The sequence below is a fragment of the Cynocephalus volans genome, chromosome 5, assembly GCF_027409185.1.
Source record: "Cynocephalus volans isolate mCynVol1 chromosome 5, mCynVol1.pri, whole genome shotgun sequence".
In the NCBI taxonomy this organism is placed as follows: Eukaryota; Metazoa; Chordata; class Mammalia; order Dermoptera; family Cynocephalidae; genus Cynocephalus; species Cynocephalus volans.
The window spans coordinates 21,700,554-21,710,463 of record NC_084464.1 but is presented as its reverse complement, the minus strand read 5'-3'; the positions used below and the strand labels follow the sequence as shown (position 1 = coordinate 21,710,463).

The 9,910-nt window shown below is 45.2% G+C and overlaps 1 pseudogene; it reads right to left on the bottom strand.

Annotated features, from left to right (window-relative positions):
* Positions 1-4,677: 4,677 nt before the first annotated feature.
* LOC134377601 (dead end protein homolog 1-like) lies at positions 4,678-5,691 on the bottom strand (annotated as a pseudogene).
* Positions 5,692-9,910: the final 4,219 nt, after the last annotated feature.

Sequence of the window (9,910 nt, the reverse complement as noted above, 5' to 3'; positions counted from 1 at the left end):
CAAATAACCATGGGAAAAGAGGGAACTGAAAGAAATGCATGCTAAGAATAAAAACTAAGTCTTTTAAAAATCTTTTAGAATGTGTGAGGTTTTAGGTCCCAATATGGCTTCAGTCCTCGTCACTCCAACATGATTACAAAGCCCTGGCTCTTTCCTAAATGTTTCAACTACCCAAGACAGTGCTGTGCCAAGGTATTTACTCAAAACATGCTGGTTGAATTGTTTTACCAGATCTGGAAGTAGGATGGACAGAGCTCAGCCATAATTAGGGCATTTTTCCAACAGGTGGGAGGAGAAGACAGTGGTCATACCACCCAGGACCTGGGCTCACATGACTGGATCCAATCTGCTTTCAGAAACTGACCTGGGGGAGTTTGGTGGGAAGAGGTGGGAGCAGCCACTTTGTGAAATAACAGTACCTGTGGAAGTCACACATGCAGGAGAGACCAGCTTGCAGAGACAGCAGGAAATAAACCTTGGAAGATTAACACATCTGTGATTACATATTTGTGTATTTTTTTGTAATGGGCTGGCTGGTATCAGGATATGAACCCTTCACCTTAGTGTTACAAGGATGCGCTCTAACTGACTGAGCTAACCGGCCAGCCCACATATCTGTAAATATGAAAATAATGTAGACTATTATAAGGGTTTTACTTCATTATTATAGTTACAATAACAGCAAAAAAAAAAAGGAAAAGAAATTTACTATTTACTATTACGGTTTACTCCCTCCTTCCCCAGAATATCATGATCTTGATGCTAAGCCACATGAGTTAAAAAACAAATGAAAAAAGAACCTGAGGTCAGCTGGGGTCCCAAGTCAGCTGAGGCACGCACAATGTGATTGATTTGTAGCCACTGTTTGATTTGGGGGAACGGGAATGGGGAGGGGAAGGAGGGACCCGTGCAGTGAATGGCAAGGAATTATGGACTTTCTTGACCAAAATGATAACCACCATTCTCCTCTTCAACATATTATGGATACCACTGTCTCAATATAACATCGCAGGTATCAACTTTCCAGGTATTATTTCATTGACTGTTCACGGTAAACACATCCTTCCTCTCTAAATGGCACAGCAAGCCCTCCAGTTCACCCCCAAGTAATTGCCAACCACCCAAGATCTGCCAGTTGCCAGGAGGGTCCCAACAGAAGGAAGGCACAGTCCTTGTCCTTGAGGGGTTTAGGGTGTTGTTAAGGAGATAAGGTGTGTTTACACCACAGGCAGGTCAGACCAAAGGATGATGATTTGAGTCAATGGAATAAAAGGGCCACTTGAAATAAAAGGAAAGCAAGAGCCCTAAATCAAATCTTAATGTTAAAATAAATTCCAAGGACTGGGCTGTGGCTCACTTGGGAGACCGTGGTGCTGACAACACCAAGTCAAGGGGTTAGATCCCCTTACTGGTCATCTTTTAAAAACAAAAAATTCCAGATGGACCAGATATTTTGATGTGAAGATAACAAAACTATAATAGGCTAGAAGAAAATAAAGCGTAGGTGTACAATTTTATAATCTTGGAGTGGAGACCATCTTTCTCACCATGATGCAAACCCCAGGAGTCATAATGAGAAGACTACCAAAAAGAAATATAATAAAATAACAAAAAAATTAAAAATGAAAACAATAATAAAACTAAAAAAATGAAAAGACTACCAAGATTGACCACATTATAATTAAAAATAAAATCATCTGGATGACCAACCCTATTATGATATGGTAAAAAGGAAAACTGCAGGGGTGGGGGGTGGATCTTTGCAACTCATATGGCAAACTGCTGATTTCCCTAACATACAAGAAGTTCTTACAGTTCAGCAGAAAAAAATAAAATCAAAATGGTCTTAGGTCAGCAAAGAGGAAATCCAATGGCCAGTAAACACCTAAATGCTTAACAGTAATTACAGAAATTCAACTTGAAATAACACTGAGATTTTTTTCACTTAATAGGTGAATAATTATTATTATTGAATGTTGATTTAATTTTTTTGGCAGCTGGCCAGTACAGGAATTGAACTATGGACCTTGGTGTTATCGGCACCACGCTCTAGCCAACTGAGCTAACCAGCCAGCCCTTTAAGTGTTGATATTATCCAGTGTTAATTATGCTGTGATGGAACAGGGACCTTGGATGGAAATATAAATTGATAATACCAGTACTACCCTTAAACAGGGAGAGAGGGACCTTCCTGTACTTTGGAGGACCCCCTTCTGGCCATCAACTATGTAGCCTTCCACATGGGTAGGAAGATTCAATGAGGTTCAGACAACAGGTCCCCCTGGCGCCATCCCCTTCTAGAGCATGCTCCAGATATGTGGCCCAGAGCATACGTCAGGAATTCTAGAGGCCTCTGTCCCTGCTCCTTCCCAAGGGTGGCCTGTGCTGCTGGTGTGTTCACCTCTGGCCCCAAAGGCAGCTGACTGCAGGGCTGTGCTTGCAGCTTGGATGTGAGAGCTGCTGTGTCCACGTGGAAACCCGAGAGGCTCTTTGACTTGTGGAGTGGAGCCGGGGTGGGAAGAGAAGGGGAGATCGTGTGTGGACTGTGGTCCTCACAGTATGGCCCAGAATAGAACTTCAGGGTGTCTAAAAATTCTAAACTTGAAACTGACTTTCCAGGTAATTAGGAAGGTAAGTTGTTGGAGTGAGCAGGACTGAAGCCATGTTGGGAACTGAAACTGCATGGGCTCTAAAAGATTTGAAAAGGACACAGATTTTTTTTCCCTTGGACTTCATTTCTCTGAGGCCCTCTTTCCCCATGGTTATTTGATATTTTGAACCTCAGTTATGGGGCAAGATGACATTATTTACATGGACGTGAAGCTGTTCTCAGGTCAGCCTGGAGCTGCAGAATTGTATGTACCATCCAAGGAAGACTCACTAAAGCTATGCTGATTCCATCCCTCCAGCAGGACCCCGAGATAACAGCAAGGACGGGAGCAGAAACCAGACAGAGGCTTGCTGAGACTGCACCAGGTTCCTTGCACGTGCCCCTCCCTCCTGCTTTTCATTTCCCGTGCTCCAGTCCCTCAGCTCCTCCTTAAACTCCCCTGAAACCCTAAAGTGGTAGACAGTTCTAGTCTGTCTCCTTAGACATCTGATAATGAACTTCCTGCCTCTCATCAACATTTGGGACTCACCAGTCTTTTGTTTCTGATTGGTGAGCAAGCGGTGGGACCTGGATGCCGGTAACATACCTGTAAAGGTAGGAGGATAGGACATATTTGATTGAACTATTTGCAACTCAAGACGGGGCTTATAGGACTTCAATTTGTGTTAGTTGATTAGGGGAGGGTTCGTGGAAGGGGTGGTTTTGTTCTAGACTGGGTGCTGTCAAAAAGCAAGAGCAATTCTATGATTATCTGAATTTTTAATTAGAAGCAGGCAAAATAGTGCAGGAAAGGGAGACATCTGGCCATTTTGTGGTTTGGACAACGTTCTTGTTTTTGTCTGTTCTTAGACAATTACAGAATGGTCTTGGTTTTTGTCTTGCTCCATAAAGGTAACAGAGAGACCTTATGTTTTAGTGTTCTGGGACATGGTTTATGTTCAGTAGGAGAACTCCATGGCCTGGCTCAGCTATGGTGGTCAAGGGCTGCTTTTTTTCTTTCTCAAAGTTCACATTATAATTGGTTGTTTTGCTTCTTTTTTTCTTTTTTCTTTTTTTAAAGATGACCAGTAAGGGGACCTCAACCCTTGACTTGGTGTTGTCAGCGCTATGCTCACCGAGTGAGCTAACCGGCTATCCCTATATGGGATCTGAACCCAAGGCCTTGGTGTTATCAGCACCATACTCTCCCGAGTGAGAGTGAGCCAACAGCCGACCCTTTTTTTTTTTCTTTTAATTGAATACCTTCCATGTTAGTTCATTCCTGTTGCTTATAACAAAATACTTGAAAGTGGGTGATTTGTAAAGAAAACAAAATCTATTGCTTACAGTTTCTGAGGCTGGGAAGTCCAAAGTCCATCGGGTGGTGGTGACAGTGACCCCGGGGTCTCACATTGCAAGATGTTGGAAGCAGAGAGAGCAAGACAGAGAAAGACAGACTCTCCTCTTAAAGCCCTCAGAACCACACCCCTGACCACCATTTTTAATCCATTCACTATCACCTCTTCAAGGCTCCACCTTTCAACTACCATAATAAGATTTCCCACCCTCTTAACAGTCACAGTGGGGGCTAAGTTAGTTTCTTTCTTTCTTTCTTTCTTTTTTACAACCAGGGGTTTAATATAAATACAACCAGCATAGAGAAACTCAAAACTATACATAAACTAAACCCAGATGCCAAGAAGTGGGGATGAAGGCAGGATTTCTGACCCTTTGGTTCAGCCGGCCCCGCAAATAAAATCCAACCAAAAGAAATCAAGAAAATAACCACGATTCATACTAAGCTGTGGGAGGAAGAGGGGTGAGGGGAAAAAGGTAGGTGTGGGTGTCACCAGGGGGTCACCTGGGCTGGGAGGGGGAGGGCAAGGTCCTTCACCACAACATAAGCCAAACCCGAGCCACCCCAGGTGCTATGAGGCCCTGCCCTAGCAGGGAGGCTGTGTCACACATGCGGCAGGACCCCGCCCCTCCCCCAATGGGATCAGACAGTGGCCACCCAGGCCTGCTGGGCTGGAGACTGACACAGGCTCTGCCTCCTTGTTTAGGCTGCCTGTGGAGAGAGGACGGGGTCACTGCTTAACGATGGTACCTGCTTCAGCCCCAGCAGACCACAAGAAGCCGGCCCCAGACTCACTCAGTGCCTCCAGCAGCTGTGTGGACGCCGCATCCTTGGCTACGTCATGCCCGTCCTGCCCATCTGGGGCCAGCACAACCCAGGTAAGGCCGCTGAAAGGCACTGGATGACCAGGGATCACCACCTGGTACCAGAAGTGGTGCCAGCCAGCAGGTCCTGTGCCCAAACACTTGGTGAGGAACACCGCGCTGCCCAGCCTCATTTGTTGGCACAGCAGCTGGAGGGCAGCCAGAGCCCCTTGGGACCCTAGCCTGTCCCTAGACAAGGCCGATCGGCTGCCCTGTGGCTGTAGGCACCGCAGTGAGGGACCCGCAAGCTGCTGGCGGAGTCGCTGCTTCGGGCCTGGCTTGAGCCACTCCACAGCCACCTGCCCTCCACAGAGGCGTGACAGCCCTCCCACCAGGGCCTTTGGGGGCACGGCGGCGGCGGCACGCTGCGAGCTGAACCTGAGCAGCGCGATCTGCGCGGGCGCCGCCAGGGCTGGGCAGCGGCAGCGCCTCCTGCAGGCCGGGTCCGGAGGCTGCAGCGCGAGCAGCAGCGGCGGCTGCTCCCGTCCTTGGTGACCCGTCCACGCGCAGCTCGCTCTTCTCGCCGCAGCGGGCGGCTGTGCAGCGGGGCCATGGCGGCCTGCGCGCCGCGCCGCGAGCTGCAGCGGGCGTCGGGAAGCCGCGGTTCAGGCCGCCGAAGGTCATGGGCAGGCGGATCTCGCAGTCGGCCCACGCGCTGCCACATTGGGATCCCCTGGTGCTCGGAGACGTCCTGGGGCAGCCGCCCGAGAGCACCTCCGAGCCGGCCGGCGGCGGCTGCCCACCCGGCCTGGGGCTGGCCCGCCGTCCTTCCTCTGCCCCTTCACCTGCGCCAGGCGGACGCCCGTCTCCATGACCCGCGCCTCGAACGCCGCCTCGTTCTCTGGATTCACCTGCTCACAGCGGAGCTCACACGCCCGCTTGGACTCGTAAGTTTCTACTACAGAAATCCTGGGGAATACAAGTCAAGCCTCACTGAGTTTTGGGGGGACACAATACAATCCACTACGCTTTCCCCCTACTTATAGCAGCCCATTTTGACTAGGACAAGCTATTTGTACCTATTATAAAGAAAAGGGTTTATACCCAACTCCTTTAAACACATTACCCTCTCTTCTTTTTATTCACTTAGAAGTTCTGGTATTTAATCAGCATCTTTATATGCATTGTCTTTTAATCTTTTTATTTGTCCCAGTATCCCTTTCCACCTCCTTGCCCACCTTTTCCACTTTTATATCATTGCCTGGATAAATCCTACTGCATGTGCATGAAGACTGAGCTCAGGTGTCCCCTCCTACGTGAGGCCTTTCCTGCCTTCCTCTTCCTCACCCCCAGCCTGGATTTGGGGCTGATTCTACACATTCCCATAGAAGCCTGCTTGTGTCAGAGTCTACCAAAGCCTCTATTTCTTTGTGTTTTACTTTATGTTGTCCCTCACTAGATTGTGAATTTCTCACTGAAGATAGGAGTGTGTGACAAGCTCCAGGTGTAGAACCTAAAGTAGTAGTCGTAGAAAATGCTTATTGAATAAAATTTGTGTATCAGTGAAGCCTTTGGAACAGAGTATTTAAATTATCAGTGCAAAGGAGTGTCAGTGGGCAGGAAAAGACTAGGGTTAGAAGTGCCAGTCAAGGGCCAGGGAGCAGCTTGGAGTTTAGTATATATGAACTTTCAAGTCAAAATGGGACACTGAATGTTTCTGAAATTGTTCAGATAGAAGCAGGGATGTAGCAGAGCAGTTCAGAATGGAACTGGGTTGTAGAAGCCCCGAGAGCAGAATTTCAGGGGGAGATAAAGTTTCATATGAACTGTTGATCAGTTTCTGTAGAATATTTACACATTTGAACAACTCTGTTATGGGTTGAATTGTGTCCTCCCCAGAAGACATTGAAGTTTTAACCCCCAGTACCTGTGAATGTGACCTTATTTGGAAATAGGGTCTTTTCAGATGATCAAGTGAAGATGAGGTCACGAAGTCGGGCCCTCATTCAATATGACCAATGTCCTTATAAAAGGGGGAAATTTGGACACAGACAGACATGTTCAGACAGAAGATGAGGGGAAGGCACAGGAAGAACCTCATCTAAAGCCAAGGAACACCTGAGGCCAACAGAAGCTAGGAGAGAGGAATGGAATAGATTCTCCCTCAGAGCCTTCAGAAAAGACCACCCCTGCTGGCACTTTGATTTTGGACTGTGAGTCTCCAGAAGTGTAAGGCAATCCATGTCTATTGTTTAAGCCACTCAGTGTGTGGTACTTTGTTACTGCAGCCCTAGGCAACTAATACAAGCTCTTTCACTAGACTCAAGTCACTAGACCCCAGACAGGGACTTGGGGATCCCCAGCACCTGGCATACTCACTAGACATTTGTGGAAGTCTGAGGATTAATTCACCATGATAGAGGCTGGAGTTGCCTCTCAAATCAAGCGGTCCTTGGACTTTAAGCTGGGGGTAGGGGATGCAGCAGGTGGAAACATGGCAGTCTGGAATTGGAGCACATCAGAATTTTGCCCTGGCTTTTACCATCACTCCCACTACCCACCCCCAAATCATGACACCTCCTTCCCTTCTGGGTATGGAGGCCCCAGCAAGACTCCCAGATCCAAGAAGGCCATTTGTGTTTAAAGCCCTCTGCCAACAGGATGAGTGAGAACACCATGTCCTTACTCTGGGTCACAACCCTCCCGACTTGGTGTTTAGCAACCCATTATTATAAGAAGAGGAAATGGCTCACAATTTCAGAGGGAACTCTTGTTTGTGATGATCTAGGGGTTAACTTAAAATTCATTTCTGATGAAAAAAGTAGGAAAACTCTGGAAAGCTGAGCTTGGGTAAGTGTTTTACCTTAGGTTACTTTTCAATTCCAGAAACTCTGCAAACTATAAAGCTAGAATGATGGATTTATGTGGTTCCCTGACCGATACAGATATTTGTAATAATAATAATAATAGAGGAAAAGATAGCACAACCTCAAAATTTTTTCCCTTTGGTCAGCTGAAAATTAAACCAGACAGGCAATTACTAAGGTTTTGCCGTAGTACAGAATATGTGTACACTGCATTTATAGCACATTATGACCACCATTACAGTGGACCACGATTGGGGGTGTTGACAATGAATTCTTGAAGACTGGAAAAGTACTAGGTTACTAAAGGCAGAAGCACCAATTTTAATATAATTTTTACTGCTCTGACTCATTCTGTAATTTATTTACTATCATGCCACGATTGTATCTCATTCCTCTTGCTCTAACATTATGAGTCGACAGCTTTTTGAGTGCTTTTGTAATGTTCTCTCAATGCACTTAAATAGAAAAAAAAATTTTTAAAGGAGAGTATTGTGTTAAAATAGAATTCACTATATTTTTAAATACATATTTTTAGACCCTAGAGAATGCCATTGTATATTCTGACCTGTTATTATAAGAAAAGGACACAGCTCTATTAATACTAAATATAAACTTGGATCCATTTTGACAGCCCTTTCAACCGACTTACTAGGTTATGAGCCACTGATTGCTTTTGGGGTTTGGTGTCATTTACTGGGAACTACACTGACTCCTATTTTGGGTATTATCAGCAAAGATATGATGATTTATAGTAAATCAGCTGCTGTTGATAATTTTTTCTTTTCAAACAGTATTTAGCCTTTCTTTTCTTTTTCCTTATTTCTCAATTCTCTAACTTCCTCTGTCTTTTCTTCTGGAGCTAATGTTTTGTTTTCTTTCATTTATTTCTATCTTACTGACTCTAACTTCTCCGTGTTTTTCGTCTGGAATTAATGTAAACTATCATCACTTGGGAGTCTGGAATCTTCCATCCTAAAGATAGAGTTCTGCCATCATATTCTAAAATGTAGGATTTTTTAGAAAGGAACTTCATATTTTTCCCCAATGTAGGAGAAAGTGGCCATGTGAAGTATATTAAAATTGAAGGGCCTGAGTACTTCCTGGTGCAATAACTTACATGTAAGTTATCATCTATTATAATTACATATTTGACCACATATTTTGACTTGGAGAACTAACAATCAGCACACATATGCTATATACAATTATATTCTGACCCACCAAAGAGTAGTGAATGACAAAACAATCTGTTGAAATATGTAACTTCTCTTATGTAATCACTAAGTATAGTGAGCTAGTTAAATTCAGGATACAGGACCAATTATTTCTGCTCTGTAGGTCAATGTCTAGTTCACAGTGAGGCTTCAAAGGTCAAGCTGAATCAAACTGTAGGAGTAAACCCATGATCAAAATTAAATATACAACTTCCTGTTGGAATAGACTTCTCCCTCCTGCAGGCTTCCCTTGCATTTTGGGAGTGTCCTTAGGGCTGGGCTCATCTTACACTCTGGGGCATATGTTAGTTGAATACTTATTTTTGTCACAGACCATAATATTCTGAAGGAAGTAGTTATGTTTCCTATTTCTTGGTGTCCTCATAAGGATAAAAGGCCAAGCAGAGTGCTCTGCAATAGCAGATGACCAGGAAATGTTTGCTGAAGTTGAAAAATAAAACAGAACAATTAAAAAGAGTTGCTGGAAGGTCATTTTTTGCTTTTACAATCCTGGAATGTGGCAATCAGTTGCAGAACCCTGGCCATATTCTCAGCAGCCCAAACCTTATTTCAAGAAAGCATACTACTGAAGTTGTAAAATGCCTCTGAGAATTCCTTGTAGCCTTGGAGTAACTTGTTCCAGAGTCTAGGTTCTTGATCTGGTCCTTCCTTTTCTTATCACCTACGGTAAACATCAATGCAATTACCTACTCTGTGTTGCCTTAGCAAACAAAGATTGTGTGTACACTCTAGTCATGGCGGGTTGATGAAACCAACTCAGTTCGCACTGGCTGTTATAATCAGTACAACCAGAATGGATCTTAGGGAGTTGCTTCTCTTTTGCCAGAAGTGGAGGCATACTTGGGCATGAAGCAATGTGTGGCTGAGAGCCATCAACTGGATAACTCAACCTGCTACTTGATGGTGCAACGCACTGTGTTGGAATCCCATAGCCTGAATTCTTGATCTTCAAGGCCAGGACATTGAGTCCAGGTCAGTTAGGAATTCCTGGTTTGCTTCAGCGTCCAGGGAGAAGTGAGGGGGGGGGAAGGGGGGGCTGTGGGAGGTGGAATTCAAGT